Source organism: Choloepus didactylus, chromosome 1 (genome assembly GCF_015220235.1).
Source record: "Choloepus didactylus isolate mChoDid1 chromosome 1, mChoDid1.pri, whole genome shotgun sequence".
NCBI classification, from domain to species: Eukaryota; Metazoa; Chordata; class Mammalia; order Pilosa; family Megalonychidae; genus Choloepus; species Choloepus didactylus.
This window is the reverse complement of record NC_051307.1, coordinates 193870351-193893438: the sequence shown is the minus strand read 5'-3', so window position 1 is coordinate 193893438 and position 23088 is coordinate 193870351. Positions and strand designations below refer to the sequence as shown.

Below are 23088 nucleotides of genomic sequence, written 5' to 3'. Positions count from 1 at the left end.
GATATCCGTATCTACCAATTTTACTTTTGCTACCTTTGCAGTACCTTCCTTCCTCCTTCCTTCCTTCCTTCCTCCCTCCCTTCCTTTCTCCCTTCCTTCCTCTCTCCCTCCCTCCCCTCCCTCTTTCTTTCAACTATGTCTGTTATCTTTCTATCAATTATCTATCTACGCATTTATTGTCTTCTGAACATTTGAGAGCAGGTTGTGTATATCATACTCCTTGAACTCATAACACTTCATGTACATGTCCTACAAACAAGGATATTCACTTATGTAATTAACTTAACTTCAGTTAATTCAAGAAAATTAATATGGATATAAACCTTAAATTCTATATTCCAACTTTTCCTTATGCCCCCTTTGAGCTTTTCTCCTCCTTTCTTAGATCCACTCCAGTATCATATATTGCATTGATTGTCATTAACTCTTAATTAACTCTTCTTTTTTAAATTAACTATGTCAAAAAAAATTTTTTTTAAAAAGTTATGCAATAAAAAAAATTTCAAACAAACCATAACAAGGGAGTAAGAAAAAGACAACTAACCTAAAATAACTACTTTACTTCCAACATGTTCCTACTCTACCCCAAGAAAATAACCTAATATAGCAACATTTCTGTGAACTTGTTCCTACCATACCTATCAGAAGTGAACAAACCATAGTCATTCCTGGGCATTCCCAGAACATTAAATTTACCCATGATAGCTTATCTGTTCTTATTGGGTTATCGTTCCCCTTTCATTAATTGCTCTCTATTGCTAATTCCCCTACATTCAACATTATAAACCATTTATTTTAGGAGTGTGTAGTTTAACCTCCAGGTGTTTGTGAATTTTCTAACTCTCTGATGGTTGTTGACTTGTAATTGTATTCCATTGTGGTCAGAGAATGTGCTTTGAATAATTTCAATTTTTTTAAATTTATTAAGGCTTGTTTTATATGCCAGCATATGGTCTATTCTGGAGAAAGTTCCATGATCACTGGAGAAGAATGTATATCCTGGTGATTTGGGATGTGATGTTCTATATATGTCTGTTAAATCCAATTCATTTATCAGATTGTTTAGGTTTTCAATTTCCTTATTGGTCTTCTGTCTGGTTGATCTATCTATAAGAGAGAGTGATGTGTTGAAGTCTCCCACAATTATTGTGGAAACATCCATTGCTTCCTTTAGTTTTGCCAGTGTTTGTCTCGTGTATTTTGTGGCACCGTGATTGGGTTCATAAACATTTATGATTGTTATTTCTTCTTGTTGAATTTCCCCTTTTATTAGTATGTAGTGGCCTTCTTGTCTCTCCTAACATACTTTCATTTGAAGTCTATTTTATCTGAGATTAATGTTGCTACTCCATATGCTTTCTTTTGGCTATAGCATCCATGAAATATTTTTTCCATCCTTTCACTTTCATTTTCTTTGTGTCCCTGTGTCTAAGATGAGTCTCTTGTATGCAACATATTGATGGTTCATATTTTTTGATCCATTCTGTGAATCTATATCTTTTAATTGGGGAGTTTAGTCCATTTGCATTCAATGTTATTAGTGTGAAGGTATTTCTTGAATCAGCCATCCTATCCTTTGGTTTATGTTTGTCAGATATATTTTTCCTCCCTCTCTCTTAATGTCCTTTATTGAACCAATATTGAATCTCTTTGGTACTGAACCTTTCTCCATCTCTCTCTCTCTCCTTTCTTTGTTTCTCTGTTGGCAGGGCTCCCTTTAGTATCTGAAGTAGGGCAGGACTTTTATTAGCAAAATCTCTTAGCATTTGTCTGTGAAAAATTTAAGCTCTCCCTCAAATTTGAAGGAGAGCTTTGCTGGATAAAGTATTCTTGGTTGGAAATTTTTCTCTCTCAGAATTTTAAATATGTCATGCCACTGCCTTATCGCTCCATGGTGGCCGCTGAGTAGTCACTACTTAGTCTTATGTTGTTTCCTTTGTATGTGGTGAATTGCTTTTCTCTTTCTGCTTTCAGAGCTTGTTCCTTCTCTTCAGTATTTGAGAGTCTGATCAGAATATGTCTTGGAGTGGGTTTATTTGGATTTATTCTATTTGGAGTTCGCTGGGCATTTATGCTTTGTGTATTTATATTGTGTAGAAAGTTTAGGAAGTTTTCCCCAACAATTTCTTTGAATACTCTTTCTAGACCTTTACCCTTCTCTTCCCCCTCTGGGACACCAATGAGTCTTAAGTTTGGAGATTTTATTTTATCTGTCTTATGCCTGAGATCCATTTCAATTTTTTCAATTTTTTTCCCCATTCTTTCTTTTGTTCTTTCATTTTCCATTCTGTGGTTGTCAAGGATGCTGAGTCATTGTTCAGCTTCCTCTAATCTTGTATTATGAGTGTCCAGAATCTTTTTAATTTGGCCAGCGGTTTCTTTTATTTCCACAAGATCATCTATTTTTTTATTTACTCTTGCAGTTTCTTCTTTATGCTCTTCTAGGGTCTTCTTTATGTCTTTTATATCCTGTGCCATGCTCTTCTTCATGTCCTTTATATCCTGTGCCATGGTCTCATTGTTTGTCTTTAGTTCTTTGATTAATTGCTCCAAGTACTGTGTCTCTTCTCATCTTTTCATTTGGGTGTTTGGGATTGGGTTCTCCATATCGTCTGGTTTTACATATGCTTTAAAATTTTCTGTTGTTTTTGGCCTCTTGGCATATGCTTTACTTGATAGGGTTCTTTTAGGATATGTAGGATTAGTCAAAGGTGAATCTCTAATTTGTCAGATCTACAGCTTGGTGGCGTACACTTTAAGTAGCCAGCAGATGGCATTCGTGAGCCACCTATTCCCCTCAAGTCAGTTCTCCCCAACTTTGTCTTTGTGGTGTGTGTGGATCTGGCTCTTGTGGGGTCCAGTTGGTGCACCAAGTTTGGGTGTGTTGTTGGTGTTGTCCTCCCTGAATGTGGGGCATGTGTCTGAGTGGTTAGGGAGGGACGGTGGCTTTAATAATCAAACCTCCCAGGTGTTCCTGGAAATTTAAGGCTGTTGCAAGAGTCTAAACCTTCATTTCAGTCTCGCCACAAATTGTTTCTGCTGCTGACCCACAAGTCCTTGGTATTGGCTTATGGTCCCTGGGATTTTCTGTGTGGGTCCCTCTTCCAAGCTGTGCCCTTCTAGGGCCTCTGCTCAGGGAAGGTTGTGCAGAAGGTAAAGTCACAAGTGCACGCCATCCCTCCAGGGGAGTTCTGGGCCGCTGGGCCATGTAGGTGCGTTCCCAATCTGCTGTAAGGATGACTGTATGGAGCATGTTAATTTCCCCCTTTTCGCACAGCTCCATCTTCCCAGCTCTGGGACAGTTAGCTGTGGGCATGTGAAAGGCTGTTGTCCACGCCTGATATTGTGGCATGTGTGCGTGTTGCTGGAAACACTTCCTGTCACACTGGGTTTTTTGATGCAGCTCTGGGCTGTGGCTCTGCTGCCAGGCAGGGGCATTCCCAGCCCACCGGGAAGATGACTGCAAAGGGGTATGTTTTTTTTCCCCTTTTGGCTAACCTCTGCCTTCCTTACTCTGAGACTATTAGCAGTGGGTGCGCAAAAAGCTATCTTCCACACCAGATGTTGAGGCATTCGCACAGCCTGTTCCTGCCGCTCTTCACTGTGCAGTTCTCGCTGCTGCACCTGCAGCCGCTTTTGGGTTGTTTTAAAAAAGAACTAATCCACCTCCAAACACCAACCCTCGGTTTCCCCACACTGCAGCGTGGCTGCCGGATATTCAGCGGCTTACTTACTCATTTCAAAACACAGACTCCCGGTTTCACCAAGTTCACAGTCTCTGTGGATTTAGCAGACTTTGTCCAGCTGGTGCATCGCTGGAACTGGTGTTGTGGGTCACTTTCTGGCTTTTATCTAGTCTTTTTCACGGAGATGTTTTTTTGCTCTGTCTCTCCTAGCTGCCATCTTAGGTCTATATTTAGGTTTGATTCATTTTAAGTTAATTTTTGGATATGGTGTTAGGTAGGTGTCCACCCTTATTCTTTTGCATATGGATATCCAGTTTTCCCAGCACTGTTTGTTGAATTTACTTGGCTCCTGTGTCAAAAGTCAATTGGTTATAGATGTAAGGCTTTATTTCTAAACTTGTAACTCGATTCATTTTCTCTATATGCCTTTTCTTTGCCAGTACTGTGAATGTTTTGCTTACCATAGGTTTGTAATAAGTTATAAATTTGGGAAGCGAGGGTTCTGCAACTTCATTCTTGGGTTTCAAGATGGTTTTTGCTATTTGGGACCTTTCACCATTCCGTATAAATTCGATGATTGGCTTTTCCACTTCTGTAGAGAAAGCTGATGGAATTTTGACTGATATTGCATTAAATTGTAAGTTGCTTCAGGTAGAATTGACATCATACAGATATTTAGTCCTCTAGTCCATGAACATGGAATGTCCTTCCACTTACTGAGTAATCTTCTTTGATTCCTATTAGCAATGTTTTGTGGTTTCCCTGTAGAAGGCCTTTGCATCCTTGGTTAAGTTTCTTCCTAGATAGTTGATTCTTTCAGGTACTATTATAAATGGAATTTTTTCTTGATTTCCTCTTCAGATTATTAATTGCTAAAATACAGACACACTGCTGATTTTTGCATGTTGATTTTGTACCTTACCACTTTGCTGAATTTCTTTATTAAATCTAGTAGCATTTTTTTGTAGATTTTTAAGAATTTTCTCTATATAGCATCATTTCATTTGTAAATAGAGGAAATTTTACTTCTTTCCCAATTTGATGACTTTTATTGCTTTTTCATGCCTTATTCCTCTTCTAGAAATCTGTCGAAGAACAGTGGTGATGGTGGGCATCTTATTTTATTCCTTATCTTAGAAGGAAATATGAGCTATGGGTTTTTCATAGATGCCCTTTATCATGTTGAGGAAGTTTCCTTCTATTCCTGTTTTTCTTAGTGTTAATATGAAGAAGGGGTGCTGGATTTTGTCAAATGCCTTTTCTGTGTCAATTGAGATGAACATGTATTTTTTCCCTTTGTTCTGTTAATTTAGTGTATTACATTCATTGATATTCTTACATTGAACCACTCTTAAATTCCTGGAATAATTCCACTTGACTTTGATGTATAATTTTTTTAATGTGCTGTCATTTTCGGCTTGCTAGTATTTTGTTGAGGATTTTTACACCTATATTCATAAGGGATATTGGTCTGTAATTTTCTTTTCTTGTATCTTTCTCTGGCTTTGGCATGAGGGTGATGTTGACCTCATAGAATGGGTTAGGAAGTGTTCCCTCTTCTCTCTTTTTTTTTGGAAGAATTAGGATTTTCATTATTGATTCAATCCCTTTACTTGCGGTCTGTTGAGCTCTTCTATTTCTTCTTGAGTCATTGTAAGTAGTTTGTTGTTTCATGGAGTTTGCCCATTTCATCTAGGTTATTTCATTTGTTGGCAGATAATTGTTCTTAGTATCATCTTTTAATCTTTTTTATTTTTGTGGAGTAAGTAGTAATGTCCCTTCTTTCATTTCTGATTTTTGTTTTTTGCATCCTCTCTTTTTCTGTGTCATTCTAGCTAAATGTTTGTTGATTTTACTGACTTTTTCCAAGGAACCAACTTTTGACTTCCTTGATTTTCTCCATTTTTTTAATTCTCTATTTTGTTTTTCACCACTCTAATCTTTACTCTTTTCTTCCTTCTGCTTGTTTGGGTTTAGTTTGTTCCTCTTTGTCTTTCTTCCAGTTCTTGATTAGGTCTCTGATTTGAGAACTTTTTTCTTTTTTTAATGTAAGCATTCAGAGCTATTGATTTCCCTTTGAACACTGCTGTTGCTGCCTCCCAGAAGTTTTGGTGTGTTGTGTTTTTATTTTCATTCATCTCAAAGTATTGCCTAATATCCCTTAAGAGTGTGTTGCTTAATTTTCACATTTTTGAGACTTTTCTATTCTTCTGTTATTAATTTCCAGCTTTTTTCCATTGTGATCAGGGAAGATACATTAAATGTTTTCAGTATTTTTAAATTTATTGACTCTTGTATTGTCAACTAACAAATGATGTATACTGGGGCATGAACCATGTGCACTTGAGAAGAATGTATTCTGCTGCTTGTTGGATGAAGTGTTCTATATATGTCTGTTAGGTAGAGTTGGTTTACACTATTATTCAAGTATTCTACTTCCTTATTGATCTTCTGTCTAAATGTTTTATCCATTATTAAAAGTGGTATATTGAAGTCTCCTACTATTACTTTAGAACCATGTGTTTTTTTTCCTTTAAATCTGTCAATATTTGCTTCATATATTTTGGGGCTCTGTCATTAGTGCATATACATTTATAATTGTTACATCTTGTCAAATTGACCCTTTTATCAGTATATTGCATCCTCGTTTGCCCCTTCTAACAGTTTTTGACATAAAGTTTATTTTATCTGATACTAGTATAGTTACCCCAGTTCTCTTGGTTACTATTTGCATGGAACATTTTTTTTTCCATCCCTTCACTTTCATGCTACTTGTGCCTTTGAATTTAAGGTGAGTCTCTTGTAAACAGAATATAGTTGGATCATGCTCTTTTATCCATTCTGCTATTATCAGCCATTTGTCGGTAAAGTTTAATCCATTTATATTTAAAGAAAGTACTGAAAATGGAGTGTTTTCTTCTGCAATTTTGCTAGTTGATCTTTTAAATTTTTATACCTTTTTTATCCCTCAATTCTTTCATTAATGCCTACTTTCATATTTATTTGATTTTTTTTTTGTATCTTACCATTATGAGTCCCTTCTCATTTCTTTCTGTAGATATTTTTCTCCATATATTTTCTTTGTGTTTACCATGGGTCTTAAGTTAACATTTGATTTGATACCAACTTAACTCCTATAGCATACACATACGCTGCTCCTTTGCCCTTATGTATTCCTACCTTTTTGTTTTCTTGTTACAAATTATATTTTTATACATTGTATGTCCAAAACTATAGATTTATCATTAGTTTTTGAGTATTTCCATTTCAGAATGTTTAAGAAGTAAAATATGGAGTTACGTACAAAAAGTATGCCACATTAGAACTTTCATTTATAATTCCCCATATGGTTACCTTACTGGAGATGGTTACTTCTTTATATTGCTTTGATCCACTGTCTGGTGTCCTTTCCTTTCAATCTGAAGAGCTCCCTTTAGCATAGCTTGTGAGACATGTCTAGTGCTGACGAGCTCCCTCTCCTTTAGTATTCTTTAAGTATTTCATCCTCCTGCCTTCTTGCATCCGTGGTTTCTGATGAGAAATTGGCACTTATGTTATTGAAATCTGTTCCAGTTTGCTGAAATTGCCATCAGGCAAATTACCTTTTATAAAGGGGATTTATTAGGTTACAAATTTATACTCTAAGGCCATAAAATTGTCCAAACTAAGGCATCAACAAGAGGATACCTTCACTGCAGAAAGGCTGATGCCATCTGGAAAACCTTTGTTAGCTGGGAAGGCACATGGCTGGTGTCTGGTGTCTGCTGGTCCTTTGCTCCTGGGTTGCATTTCAAAATGGCTATCTCCAAAATGTCTCTGGGCTCCTGACTTTCTTAGCTTCTCTCAGCTGTCCGCTTGGTTCTCCTGGGACATTTCTCTTTTAAGAATCTGGGGGTCCTCTCTTAGCTTCTCTGAGGTGGACTCCAGGCTTCATCTCTTAGCTTAACATCTCCAAACATCCTTCTGTCTGCATCCTCCAGCATCTCCAAGCATCTGTGTCTTAGTCAACTCGAGCTCTCTTAAGTACTCCGGTGAGCTAATCCAGACCCACCCTGAATGGGGTGGGGTGGGGTCCATACCTCCAAGGAAATAATTTAATCAAAGGCCTCACCCACAGTTGGGTGAGTCAGTCTCCATGGAAACAATCAAAAGCTTCCAACCTAATCAAAAGTCTGCTCCCACAAGATTGCATCAAAGAATGTGGCTTTTCCAGAGGATATATCCAAACTGGCACAGACTCCCTTGTACATAACAGGTTGCTTTTCTCTTGCAGCTTTCAGAACTCTCTGCTTGTCCATGCCATTTGATAGTTTGACTGCTATGTGTGTGGTCACAGTTCTCTTTGAGTTTATTGTGTTTCGGGTTCATCGGGCTTTTTGAATATGCGTCTTTATGTCTCTTATTAAATTTGGGACAATTTGCCATTATTTCTTTGAATATTTCTTCTGCCCCTTTCTCTTTTCCTTCTTCTTTTGGGAGTGCAATAGTGTATATTTTGGTATGCTTGATGCTGTCTCATGGGTCTCAGGCTCTGTTTACATTCTTCATTCCTTTTTCCCTCTGCTTCTTAGCCTGAATTATTTCGATTGTCTTGTGTTCGAATTCCATGTTTCTTTCTTCTGCCTGCTTCAATCTGCTATATAAACCCTTTTTATTTCAGTTATTGTGGCCTTCAAGTACAGTATTTCTTTTGTTTTCTTTTTAAAATTTCTAACTCCATTGAGAGTCTCATATTGTTCATTCATAATCTTTCTGATATCCCTTAGTGTTTCCTCTTTGTTTTCCTTTATCTCTTTGAGTATATTGAGTATCACATTTTTAAAGTCATTGTTTATTATGACCAAAGGCTAGTACTTTCCATTGAAGATTTCTGCATTTTTATCTTGTTCCTTTAGATGGTCTGCCATTTCCTATTTCTTTTTCTTGTACTCTTTTGTTGTACTCTGTATTTTTAATATTTTTAAATGTTCCCTCTGGGATTAGGTCCCTGAGCTGTCTTTTGCTTACGTTTGTTTTCAGATGGTGATATGACATAGATTTCCTTTACTGCCAGGAGCTCACAAAAACTAACTGACTAATGCATCAAGCACTTTTCATAGTCTGCAGATTTGGTTTGCATTGGTTTGTGCTCTCCTTCACAGTTTAGCACTCTTATCAGGAAGGATCAGCCTGAGGTAAATGTGAAGATCAGGGTTGTCTCCTGTTTTTTTGAGACTGTGTCTTATCCTGGGCTTGTTCTTGCTTGTGGCCTTAGCAGTTCCCTTGTTTAGAGGAATTTGAATGCCACCTCTATGCCCTATGAGATATAGATTTTCTCCTCCTCCAAGGTGCTCTGTTTTATGACTCAAAGCTGGTAATCCTTGCCCCAGGACACTTTAACTTAATTGTTTCCTACTGTGCTTTAGCTGTTTGCAAGCTGCTTCTGCTTTTAAAGCAATGTTAAGAGTGTGAGCCAGAGAGGAATTTTCAAGTTCAGTCTTTCAGGATGCCACCCTATAGTTTGCAGTTAAATACAGGCACCCTGCTTTGCACATAGGGGTTACTTTGCTCCCCCTGTAATAAGGCCATGGGGGAGTACAGGCTGGCTCCACACTATGCTGGGGATGGATTGGGGCAGAGGGCATTATGCGTGCCATGATTTCCTACTGTTTTTGAAGCTCCTGTTCTTATTTCAGCATTCACTGAGTTACTAAAACCATGTAACTGTTTTCTGGAAATCTGAGGAAGATAGATCTGTCATTTTTTTGCTTGTTATTCATAGTTTTTGTGGGAAACAGCACAGTGGAGCATATCATGCCTCCATCTTGATCTGTTGGAAGCCAGGTTCCAGCATGTGAGGGATGATATATATTGTAGTTTAATTTAAAAAAATCTGAATTCGTTATTTATGGCAGACATTATTCAAAAGTATAGATCGATAGATAGATAGGTAGATATAGATAGATTGAAAAATCTTTGAGGAAGAAGATGTTTATCCTTTTGTAGCTCAATTTCACATCATTATGTCACACATTCTAGGTGCTCAGTAAATATTTATTGCTAATTAAAAACAATTTTTAGTTGCTGGGCATGTTCATTTCTTGAAGGAGAATCCAGGAAGCTGAACCATTCCCCAGCAATATTCAGCCAAACAACTTTGAGCAAACAACTTTAATTTTTCTGGAGGCCACTGTGTACCTGGCACTGAACTGGACATGGGGGACACAGTTAAAAGTCCCTTTCCTGCCCTCAGGAACTTCATGTCCAGTGAAGAGTGTGGTGAACCAAGTTTCGGTGCCCGTGGTAGGTGCTGTGATGGAGGCAGCCAAAGGAAAGGGTGAAAACCTTGCCAAATACAAAAAAAAGGCATCATACCCATTGGTGTAGCTTCAGGAAGCCTCATGAGAGGAAGTGACATATGGACTGAAATTTTAAGAGTGAATCTTAATTTGCTAAGAGTTTGTTTCTTTTAATTTTTGACAGGGGTGGGATGGCAGGGACACAAGGAATAGGCGGAAGGAGTTGTTTGTCAGGATGTGCACTTGCATTTTCTCATTTGCCCTCCCTACTTTGGGCTGGTTTTTACTCAGATGGTGCATTGTGGGGCAGATTGACCTGTCTTTCCATGCTCTAGGCAGACCTATGAAAGGGGCCCAATCCGTCTCCAGGGACACTGGTCCTGGTGGCTTTCCTTCAGGTCTGCTGCCAGGTTCTTCTGCCTGAGCGGTGTTGGCTCTGGTCCACTGTGCCTGCCTTGAGGAAGAGAGCCCTTTCAGGAACCAAGTGGACTGAAGTTTCCTGCTAGAAGCTGAAAATAATGCACATGGGCAGAGCTGCAAAAGCCAAGTGATACAGTTAACCTGCTGAAGGGCATCCATAGCACAGTGCCACTGGTGTTGAAAAAGGATTGGAATCTGTCACTGGGCTCAGCATAGTGACTGGCACATGGTACCAGCTGATGCAAACCTGCTCTACTATAGAATGTATTGCTATTAATATCTTGTATTTGTTGTTGCTAGAAGAGTTCTACAATATCTGTCCATTTAAAAAATAATTTCAAATTCCATTCTATCATGTCTTTAATGAAAAAAAGTAGATGAAAGACCCTCAAATGATAATGGCCCAAATGAAAGAAGCCGCTTAATCTGACACTTCCAGCCTTTTATGGTGAGAGAGGCATACATTTAGGCTACAGCAGGGAGAAAGCCCTCCTTCAAGGTTCTCTCTTAGCCTCCTCAGCCCCTCAGAGTCTGTTCAGACCTCAGAAGCCCATGCCATGCAGGTAGAAAAGTTTTTCTAACTGCTTCACAGTTGACTGAGCAAGTGCTCAACGGCAATTACCCAATCTCTAACTTCAGCGTACCCCAGGCATTCCCACTTTGGACCCTCACGTCCTGGGCTTGCTTCCCACGGTATCCCATGTATATATTTATGAGAGAAATGAGTAAATTAATTTTGCCTGTACCCTTACAGTTTAATTTAGTTTGTTCCCTTCCCTGCTTCTCACCCCCAGCAGTCAGAATTTGGCTTTGAGACTGTTTTCAAATGTAATGGATACTTATCTTAGGTTGAAAGCAATGGAGTTGACAGTATCCTTGCCTCTGCTATCTCTTGGCCCTTGTGGCCTCCTCTCCTCTCAGTCCTTGAACTCCACTGGTGCTCTGGACACAGATTGCACTGTGGGAAGCAACAGCCCCATCTTGGTCCTTGCATTGGATTGAACGGTGTACCCCAGTTTGGACACGTTCTTAGTCTTGGTCTGGATTCTGCTGGGTGTGGACTCAGTGTAAATAAGATTTCTTCAAGATGTTACTTCAGTTAAGGTGTGACCCAGCTGAATCAGGTTGAGCTTTAATCCAGATCACTGGAGTCCTTTGTAAGCAGAGTGAACCTCAAATGGAGAGAAGCCACGGGGAGCAGCCAGAAGCTGGAAGTGAACAAACTCAGAAGAGAAAGGACACTGCCATGTGCATTGCCATGATGGAAAAGCCGAGGAACCCCTGAGATTACAGGCCAGCAAGAAGACCCCAATCCTGGAGAAAGCAGGCCTTCCAGCCTCTGAAACCATGAGCTGATAAATTCCAGTTGTTAAGCCAATCCATTGTACGGTATTCGTTTTAGCAGCAGGGAAACTAAAACAGGCTGTCTACTGTTGCCTTCTAATGCATTCCTCAAGCCTATAGCCCCCAGATTTAAGTCACAGGAGTGAGATAGAGAGTCTATGCTACTTTAGAAAAAGGAGGCAGGTAGCAGTAGAAGAGGTGAGGTTGGAAGTAGAGACACCCATTAAGAGGTTGTGGCAGTCCATCTAAAGACGACAACTGTCTCATCTTAGGCAGTGGCAGTGGGGTGGAGAGCAGAGGATGGATTCAGGAATGGTTCAGGGGCGAACCAAGGGGGCTTGGTGATTAATTGGATGTGGGGGACAAGAGAGAGAGGCAATAGTCTCAAGTGATTCCAAGATTTTTGGCTGGGTAACTGGGAAGATTGTAGGGCTATTCATTGAAATGGGAAATGGAAAAGGGGAAGGGAGATGATGAGTTCAGTTTAGATTAGAGTTGCCTGTGAAGCAGCCTTGTGAAAAACCATCCCCTGAAATATATTTATTTCACATGAATGCTCTGAAGACTCTTTTCTGTGCTTGGGGCCATACAGAAGAATGTTTGAAAAGGAAATTGAGTGGGACACCACTAAGTCTTGGAGCACCCGTTTTTACCACTGTATAAGCGTGAGCATAACAGACTACTATTCTTTAGAGCAAACATTAATTTTTTTTGACATGTAATCTAACTGAATGTTGACTAGGATGTGCTAGACATTTGTGTCTTAGTGATTGTACATGTTTATGTGCCCAATGCTTGTGTGCATTTCTGCTCTACATTCTTGGTGGTTTCTAACTTCCCCAGGATGAATTGTTTTTCAATTAACTTACATTCTGACCCAAATCAATGGCAAAAGACAGTGACTGGTTCATTGTTACTTTCAGTTGTTAAAGGTATTTCCTACCTTGATTATTCAGCCTCCTACCTAACTTTTTAACCCAGCATCTGAAGTCTTTTAGTGGCAATCACCTTTTCATTAGAATAAAGTATTATGCTTTGTATACGGTGAAACCACTTTGGAAAGGCGGTTCTTTTTTTTTTTTTTTTTTGCTGGTGTTTCCTTGATGTGCCCTTGTTATTTTAGAGCTGTCCTCTTTAAACACTGAAGCAATTAGTTTTGAGAAGGCTGATTCTTCAGGGTCCAGTGCTCTCCTGCCTTTCATTTGCCCAAGCTGTACATTTTAATGAAGTTGTTTCATCTATGTTGCCAAACACCAGAATTTTGCTGCTTCAGTTCTAATTATTTCTGCTGGCAAATGTTATGTTTTATTAGACCCTTCAAGTGCTCTGTTTATTAAATGTCCATACATTATGGTGTTAAACACACAAATTAGGTCAGCTGAGCTTATTGATGGGTTATGGATGTAGGAGTTAAATATTTTCATCACCATCTTAAAGTGCAGTGGGATCACCTTCTGTGGCTTTGCTGATATCAGTGATACCTTCTTCCAGAGGTCAGCTTCCTGCCTCTCTCCTGTCAGCCAGTGCTGACACCAAATGTCTGCATAATGTAGCTATTAATAGTAGCTCTGGTTTGTATTTGTATTATTTTGGGTAATATGCTCATTCTTTCCTTACCCATTGTTGCCCGATACTTACACCTTGCTCCCTGGGTTGGACTCTTTACAGCATGGTGATATATATACATTTACAGCTCTGTAAAGCCAGAGATCCCGGTGGTGGGCGCAGGGAGCAGCAGAGATTGTGGCCTGAATGAAACGAGGACAGGCATCACAATGACAGTCATGAATCATTATTTCTGGTTCGTTCCACCCCCTTACTCTAGGTTCCTTTAAAAATTCCTCCCAAATAACCTTGTGGGTCCATAGGCAGTGTTAGTTAACCTGGAGTAGGCTGATTGGTACGGTGACCCTGGGACCCCAATCCCCCCAATAATTAGATGAAATTGGTGGCAGACCACCTGGCCGTGATGCTTCATGATTAGGGGCTTGGCTTCTGGAGTCTAATACGCAAAACCCCCACTCCACCCCTGAAGCGCTGGGTGACCTGGGGCAGTTACACTTCTCTTTGCTAACCTCAGTTTCTTTATCTGTTAAAAGGGAGAGTCCTTTTCATGCTTTTGTAAGGGCTAAAGGAGATAAGGTAGGTAAAGTACTTGGGGTACAGAGCATGGCAAATAGTAAAATCTAAATAAATTGTCAGTACTGCCTTTCTCAGCTTGGGCCATGGGGCTGCTGTGCTGCAGTCTCTACCTGCCAGAATGGACCTGATGCTGCCGGAGCCTGAGCCTGGACCCCGGTGTGTTCCAAGTGCCTGTTGCAAGGCTCTCCTCACTCTGCGCTGCTTGCATGCATCGGGGCACCAACATTGCGGACGCCTTACTTCCTTAATGAGCCGTGGGATTAAAACTTTAAAAAGATATCAGGATTTTACCCAGCCTTCTGCTATAGTCCTTTCACCCTGACACTCAGGCAAAGAAAATTTTTGGAGGGGCTGTCCCAGAGGAGTGCCTACTGATGATACTGATCTTTGATCTTTAACCAACTCCAGCCTGTATTCCTCTTTCTCTTTCATCCTCTTCCACTGGTGCCCAAGAAGGACCGCAAACTTGTATGTTTACCCTCCTATTTTGTTCCTTCTTGTATTCCTCTTCTCTGATTTTAAGAAGTAAATGGGAGAGGCGGGGCAAGATGGCAGACTGGTGAGCTGTATGTTTTAGTTACTCCTCCAGGAAAGTAGGTAGAAAGCCAGGAACTCCGTGGACTGGACACCACAGAGCAATCTGACTTTGGGCGTACTTCATACAACACTCATGAAAATGTGGAACTGCTGGGATCAGCGAAATCTGTAAGTTTTTGCGGCCAGGGGACCCGCGCCCCTCCCTGCCAGGCTCAGTCCCGTGGGAGGAGGGGCTGTCAGCTCCGGGAAGGAGAAGGGAGAACTGCAGTGGCAGCCCTTATCGGAAACTCATTCTGCTGATCCAAACTCCAACCATAGATAGACTGAGACCAGACACCAGAGAATCTGAGAGCAGCCAGCCCAGCAGAGAGGAGACAGGCATAGAAAAAAAACAACATGAAAAACTCCAAAATAAAAGCGGAGGATTTTTGGAGTTCTGGTGAACATAGAAAGGGGAAGGGCCCTGAGGCGCATATGCAAATCCCGAAGAAAAGCTGATCTCTCTGCCCTGTGGACCTTTCCTTAATGGCCCTGGTTGCTTTGTCTCTTAGCATTTCAATAACCCATTAGATCTCTGAGGAGGGCCCTTTTTTTTTTTTTTTTTTTTTTTAATCCTTTTTTCTTCTTCTAAAACAATTACTCTAAGAAGCCCAATACAGAAAACTTCAAAGACCTGCAATTTGGGCAGGTCAAGTCAAGAGCAGAACTAGGAGAGCTCTGAGACAAAACGCAATAATCCAGTGGCTGAGAAAATTCACTAAACACCACAACTTCCCAAGGAAAGGGGGGTGTCCGCTCACAGCCATCATCCTGGTGGACAGGAAACACTCCTGCCCATCGCCAGTCCCATAGCCCAGAACTGCCCCAGACAACCCAGTGTGACAGAAGTGCTTCAAATAACAGGCACACACCACAAAACTGGGCGTGGACATTAGCCTTCCCTGCAACCTCAGCTGATTGTCCCAGAGTTGGGAAGGTAGAGCAGTGTGAATTAACAAAGCCCCATTCAGCCATCATTTCAGCAGACTGGGAGCCTCCCTACACAGCCCAGCAGCCCAGAACTGCCCTGGGGGGACGGCACTCACCTGTGACATAGCACAGTCATCCCTCAACAGAGGACCCGGGGTGCACGGCCTGGAAGAGGGGCCTACTTGCAAGTCTCAGGAGCCATACGCCAATACCAAGGACTTGTGGGTCAGTGGCAGAGACAAACTGTGGCAGGACTGAACTGAAGGATTAGACTATTGCAGCAGCCTTAAAACTCTAGGATCACCAGGGAGATTTGATTGTTACAGCCACCCCCCCCTCCCTGACTGCCCAGAAACATGCCCCATATACAGGGCAGGCAACACCAACTACACACGCAAGCTTGGTACACCAACTGGACCCCACAAGACTCACTCCCCCACTCACCAAAAAGGCTAAGCAGGGGAGAACTGGCTTGTGGAGAACAGGTGGCTCGTGGACGCCACCTGCTGGTTAGTTAGAGAAAGTGTACTCCACGAAGCTGTAGATCTGATAAATTAGAGATAAGGACTTCAATTGGTCTACAAATCCTAAAAGAACCCTATCAAGTTCAGCAAATGCCACGAGGCCAAAAACAACAGAAAATTATAAAGCATATGAAAAAACCAGACGATATGGATAACCCAAGCCCAAACACCCAAATCAAAAGGTCAGAAGAGACACAGCACCTAGAGCAGCTACTCAAAGAACTAAAGATGAATAATGAGACCATAGTACGGGAGACAAAGGAAATCAAGAAGACCCTAGAAGAGCATAAAGAAGACATTGCAAGACTAAATAAAAAAATGGATGATCTTATGGAAATTAAAGAAACTGTTGACCAAATTAAAAAGATTCTGGACACTCATAGTACAAGACTAGAGGAAGTTGAACAACGAATCAGTGACCTGGAAGATGACAGAATGGAAAATGAAAGCATAAAAGAAAGAATGGGGAAAAAAATTGAAAAAATCGAAATGGACCTCAGGGATATGATAGATAATATGAAACGTCCAAATATAAGACTCATTGGTGTCCCAGGAGGGGAAGAAAAGGGTAAAGGTCTAGGAAGAGTATTCAAAGAAATTGTTGGGGAAAACTTCCCAAATCTTCTAAACAACATAAATACACAAATCATAAATGCTCAGCGAACCCCAAATAGAATAAATCCACATAAACCCACTCCGAGACATATACTGATCACACTGTCAAACACAGAAGAGAAGGAGCAAGTTCTGAAAGCAGCAAGAGAAAAGCAATTCACCACATACAAAGGAAACAGCATAAGACTAAGTAGTGACTACTCAGCAGCCACCATGGAGGCGAGAAGGCAGTGGCACGATATATTTAAAATTCTGAGTGAGAAAAATTTCCAGCCAAGAATACTTTATCCAGCAAAGCTCTCCTTCAAATTTGAGGGAGAGCTTAAATTTTTCACAGACAAACAAATGCTGAGAGAATTTGCTAACAAGAGACCTGCCCTACTGGAGATACTAAAGGGAGGCCTACAGATAGAGAAACAAAGAAAGGACAGAGAGACTTGGAGAAAGGTTCAGTACTAAAGAGATTCGGTATGGGTACAATAAAGGATATTAATAGACAGGGGAAAAATATGACAAACATAAACCAAAGGATAAGATGGCTGGTTCAAGAAATGCCTTCACGGTTATAACGTTGAATGTAAATGGATTAAACTCCCAAATTAAAAGATATAGATTCGCAGAATGGATCAAAAAAAATGAACCATCAATATGTTGCATACAAGAGACTCATCTTAGACACAGGGACACAAAGAAACTGAAAGTGAAAGGATGGAAAAAAATACTTCATGCAAGCTACAGCCAAAAGAAAGCAGGTGTAGCAATATTAATCTCAGATAAAATAGACTTTAAATGCAGAGATGTTTTGAGAGACAAAGAAGGCCACTACATACTAATAAAAGGGGCAATTCAACAAGAAGAAATAACAATCGTAAATGTCTATGCACCCAATCAAGGTGCCACAAAATACATGAGAGAAACACTGGCAAAACTAAAGGAAGCAATTGATGTTTCCACAATAATTGTGGGAGACTTCAACACATCACTCTCTCCTATAGATAGATCAACCAGACAGAAGACCAATAAGGAAATTGAAAACCTAAACAATCTGATAAATGAATTAGATTTGACAGACATATACAGGACATTACATCCCAAATCACCAGGATACACATACTTTTCTAGTGCTCATGGAACTTTCTCCAGAATAGGTCATATGCTGGGACATAAAACAAGCCTCAATAAATTTAAAAAGATTGAAATTATTCAAAGCACATTCTCTGACCACAATGGAATACAATTAGAAGTCAATAACCATCAGAGACTTAGAAAATTCACAAATACCTGGAGGTTAAACAACACACTCCTAAACAATCAGTGAGTTAACGAAGAAATAGCAAGAGAAATTGCTAAATATATAGAGATGAATGAAAATGAGAACACAACATACCAAAACCTATGGGATGCAGCAAAAGCAGTGCTAAGGGGGAAATTTATAGCACTAAACTCATATATTAAAAAGGAAGAAAGAGCCAAAACCAAAGAACTAATGGATCAACTGAAGAAGCTGGAAAATGAACAGCAAACCAATCCTAAACCAAGTAGAACAAAAGAAATAACAAGGATTAAAGCAGAAATAAATGACATAGAGAACAAAAAAACAATAGAGAGGATAAATATCACCAGAAGTTGGTTCTTTGAGAAGATCAACAAGATTGACAAGCCCCTAGCTAGACGGACAAAATCAAAAAGAGAGAAGACCCATAGAAACAAAATAATGAATGGAAAAGGTGACATAACTGCAGACACTGAAGAAATTTAAAAAATTATAAGAGGATATTATGAACAACTGTATGGCAACAAACTGGATAACGTAGAAGAAATGGACAATTTCCTGGAAACATATGAACAACCTAGACTGACCAGAGAAGAAATAGAAGACCTCAACCAACCCATCACGAGCAAAGAGATCCCATCAGTCATCAAAAATCTTCCCACAAATAAATTCCCAGGGCCAGATGGCTTCACAGGGGAATTCTACCAAACTTTCCAGAAAGAACTGACACCAATCTTACTCAAGCTCTTTCAAAACATTGAAGAAAATGGAACACTACCTAACTCATTTTATGAAGCTAACATCAATCTAATACCAAAACCAGGCAAAGATGCTACAAAAAAGGAAAACTACCGGCCAATCTCCCTAATGAATATAGATGCAAAAATCCTCAACAAAATACTTGCAAATCGAATCCGAAGACACATTAAAAAAATCATACACCATGACCAAGTGGGGTTCATTCCAGGCATGCAAGGATGGTTCAACATAAGAAAATCAATCAATGTATTACAACACATTAACAAGTCAAAAGGGAAAAATCAAATGATCATCTCAATAGATGCTGAAAAGCATTTGACAAAATCCAACATCCGTTTTTGATAAAAACACTTCAAAAGGTAGGAATTGAAGGAAACTTCCTCAACATGATAAAGAGCATATATGAAAAACCCACAGCCAGCATAGTACTCAATGGTGAGAGACTGAAAGCCTTCCCTCTAAGATCAGGAACAAGACAAGGATGCCCGCTGTCACCACTGTTATTCAACATTGTGCTGGAAGTGCTAGCCAGGGCAATCCGGCAAGACAAAGAAATAAAAGGCATCCAAATTGGAAAAGAAGAAGTAAAACTGTCATTGTTTGCAGATGATATGATCTTATATCTAGAAAACCCTGAGAAATCGACGATACAGCTACTAGAGCTAATAAACAAATTTAGCAAAGTAGCAGGATACAAGATTAATGCACATAAGTCAATAATGTTTCTATATGCTAGAAATGAACAAACTGAAGAGACACTCAAGAAAATGATACCATTTTCAATAGCAACTAAAAAAATCAAGTACCTAGGAATAAACTTAACCAAAGATGTAAAAAACCTATACAAAGAGAACTACATAACTCTTGTAAAAGAAATAGAAGGGGACCTTAAAAGATGGAAAAATATTCCATGTTCATGGATAGGAAGACTAAATGTCATTAAGATGTCAGTTCTACCCAAACTCATCTACAGATTCAATGCAATCCCAATCAAAATTCCAAGAACCTACTTTGCAGACTTGGAAAAGCTAGTTATCAAATTTATTTGGAAAGGGAAGATGCCTCGAATTGCTAAAGACACTCTAAAAAAGAAAAACGAAGTGGGAGGACTTACACTCCCTGACTTTGAAGCTTATTATAAAGCCACAGTTGTCAAAACAGCATGGTAGTGGCACAAAGATAGACATATAGATCAATGGAATCGAATTGAGAATTCGGAGATAGACCCTCAGATCTATGGCTGACTGATCTTTGATAAGGCCCCCAAAGTCACTAAACTGAGTCATAATGGTCTATTCAACAAATGGGGCTGGGAGAGTTGGATATCCATATCCAAAAGAATGAAAGAGGACCCCTACCTCACCCCCTACACAAAAATTAACTCAGAATGGACCAAAGATCTCAATATAAAAGAAAGTACCATAAAACTCCTAGAAGATAATGTAGGAAAACATCTTCAAGACCTTGTGTTAGGCGGCCGCTTCCTAGACTTTACACCCAAAGCACAAGCAACAAAAGAAAAAATAGATAAATGGGAACTCCTCAAGCTTAGAAGTTTCTGCACCTCAAAGGAATTTCTCAAAAAGGTAAAGAGGCAGCCAACTCAATGGGAAAAAATTTTTGGAAACCATGTATGTGACAAAAGACTGATATCTTGCATATATAAAGAAATCCTACAACTCAATGTAGATAGTACAGACAGCCCAATTATAAAATGGGCAAAAGATATGAAAAGACAGTTCTCTGAAGAGGAAATACAAATGGCCAAGAAACACATGAAAAAATGTTCAGCTTCACTAGCTATTAGAGAGATGCAAATTAAGACCACAATGAGATACCATCTCACACCGATTAGAATGGCTGCCATTAAACAAACAGGAAACTACAAATGCTGGAGGGGATGTGGAGAAATTGGAACTCTTATTCATTGTTGGTGGGACTGTATAATGGTTCAGCCACTCTGGAAGTCATTCTGGCAGTTCCTTAGAAAACTAGATATAGAGTTACCATTCGATCCAGCAATTGCACTTCTCGGTATATACCCGGAAGATCGGAAAGCAGTGAAACGAACAGATATCTGCACGCCAATGTTCATAGCAGCATTATTCACAATTGCCAAGAGATGGAAACAACCCAAATGTCCTTCAACAGATGAGTGGATAAATAAAATGTGGTATATACACACGATGGAATACTACACGGCAGTAAGAAGGAACGATCTCGTGAAACATATGACAACATGGATGAACCTTGAAGACATAATGCTGAGTGAAATAAGCCAGGCACAAAAAGAGAAATATTATATGCTACCACTAATGTGAACTTTGAAAAATGTAAAACAAATGGTTTATAATGTAGAATGTAGGGGAACTAGCAGTAGAGAGCAATTAAGGAAGGGGGAACAATAATCCAAGAAGAACAGATAAGCTATTTAACGTTCTGGGGATGCCCAGGAATGACTATGGTCTGTTGATTTCTGATGGATATAGTAGGAACAAGTTCACAGAAATGTTGCTATATTAGGTAACTTTCTTGGGGTAAAGTAGGAACATGTTGGAAGTTAAGCAGTTATCTTAGGTTAGTTGTCTTTTTCTTATTCCCTTGTTATGGTCTCTTTTTAATGTTCTTTTATTGTATGTTTGTTTTCTTTTTAACTTTTTTTTCATACAGTTGATTTAAAAAAGAAGGGAAAGTTAAAAAAAAAAAAGAAGAAAAACAAGGAAAAAAAGATGTAGTGCCCCCTTGAGGAGCCTGTGGAGAATGCAGGGGTATTCACCTACCCCACCTCGATGGTTGCTAACATGACCACAGACATAGGGGACTGGTGGTTTGATGGGTTGAGCCCTCTACCATAGGTTTTACCCTTGGGAAGATGGTTGCTGCAAAGGAGAGGCTAGGCCTCCCTATGGTTGTGCCTAAGAGCCTCCTCCCAAATGCCTCTTTGTTGCTCAGATGTGGCCCTCTCTCTCTGGCTAAGCCAACTTGAAAGGTGAAATCACTGTCCTCCCCCCTACGTGGGATCAGACACCCAGGGGAGTGAATCTCCCTGGCAACATGGAATATGACTCCCGGGGAGGAATGTAGACCTGGCATCGTGGGATGGAGAACATCTTCTTGACCAAAAGGGGGATGTGAAAGGAAATTAAATAAGCTTCAGTAGCAGAGAGATTCCAAAAGGAGCCGAGAGGTCACTCTGGTGGGCACTCTTACGCACACTTTAGACAACCCTTTTTAGGTTGTAAAGAATTGGGGTAGCTGGTGGTGGATACCTGAAACTATCAAACTACAACCCAGAACCCCTGAATCTCGAAGCCAGTTGTATAAAAATGTAGCTTATGAGGGGTGACAATGGGATTGGGAAAGCCATAAGGACCACACTCCGCTTTGTGTAGTTTATGGATGGATGAGTAGAAAAATAGGGGAAGGAAACAAACAGACAAAGGTACCCAGTGTTCTTTTTTACTTCAATTGCTCTTTTTCACTCTAATTATTATTCTTGTTATTTTTGTGTGTGTGCTAATGAAGGTGTCAGGGATTGATTTAGGTGATGAATGTACAACTATGTAATGCTACTGTGAACAATTGAAAGTACGATTTGTTTTGTATGACTGCGTGGTATGTGAATATATCTCAATAAAATGAAGATTAAAAAAAAAAAAAAGAAGTAAATGTGATTTTTTTTCATGGTGCCCAAGAAGAACCACAGACTTGCATGTTTACCCTCCTGCATTGTTCCTTCTTATATTCCTTTACTCTGACTTTAAGAAGTAAATGTTATTTTTTCCCAGTGTATGACTTATCTCCTGTAGGCTAGTATGGTTGGGAACAGCAAGAACAAATCTTATTAAAATTGCTAAGAGAAATGAAATAATCAATTTGATGAAAGTTAATAGCACCTTCTCAACTGCTCTTAACATGTATTTAGCATTTTTTTTTCTGGGAGAAATTATGATCTGGGCCATAGCAGTAGCTGTCTTAGTTCCCTTTTCATCTTTAGCATGAATAATTGCTCTACTCCTCATTCTCCTTCCGCCACATCCCCAGCATTATGTGAGAAGTATACAAACCTATAAGAGGGCAGAATAAGTAAATACAATATCTATAATATGGTTTTTTTAAGACTACCACTTTATGCTGAACCCAATTCACAGTCAATGAATACTCTGAAACCAACAAAAAGGAATCTAAAGAACAGCAGTGATTTTAGTGCTGTCTGGAATGGAAGAGGAACCGTTTCTTCCAGTATGGTTGAAGGAATAATTGGTCTCTTCTTTATTCTGTGCATCAAAGTTTTCTCCTGTGTCTCCCTAGTAATAAGGCTCTTGATAATCAGGGTGTATCTTAGCTTATGCCCCTCTGCTCAGTGAGGAGCAGGGGCCGGCAGAAGCCTTCATTCTTCAGTGACTCTGAGACTCCAGCTGGGAGCCCCAGAGCCTGTCCACCTGGGTCCGAGCCTGGGTGCTTAGTGTCCAGGGATAGCAGATCTTTGGAGAATTGGCTTTTGTACAGAAAGAAATACTTGTGTCATTACATGGCACTTG

The 23088-nt window shown here is 39.8% G+C and overlaps 1 protein-coding gene and 1 pseudogene across 4 annotated transcripts in view; one reads left to right on the top strand and one right to left on the bottom strand.

Moving 5' to 3' along the window:
- LOC119510137 overlaps window positions 1-14096 on the bottom strand; it is a 40873-nt pseudogene extending 26777 nt beyond the window's left edge.
- ULK4 (unc-51 like kinase 4) overlaps window positions 1-23088 on the top strand; it is a 703242-nt gene that overhangs the window by 403231 nt on the left and 276923 nt on the right. The gene's annotated exons all lie outside the window — the stretch shown is intronic.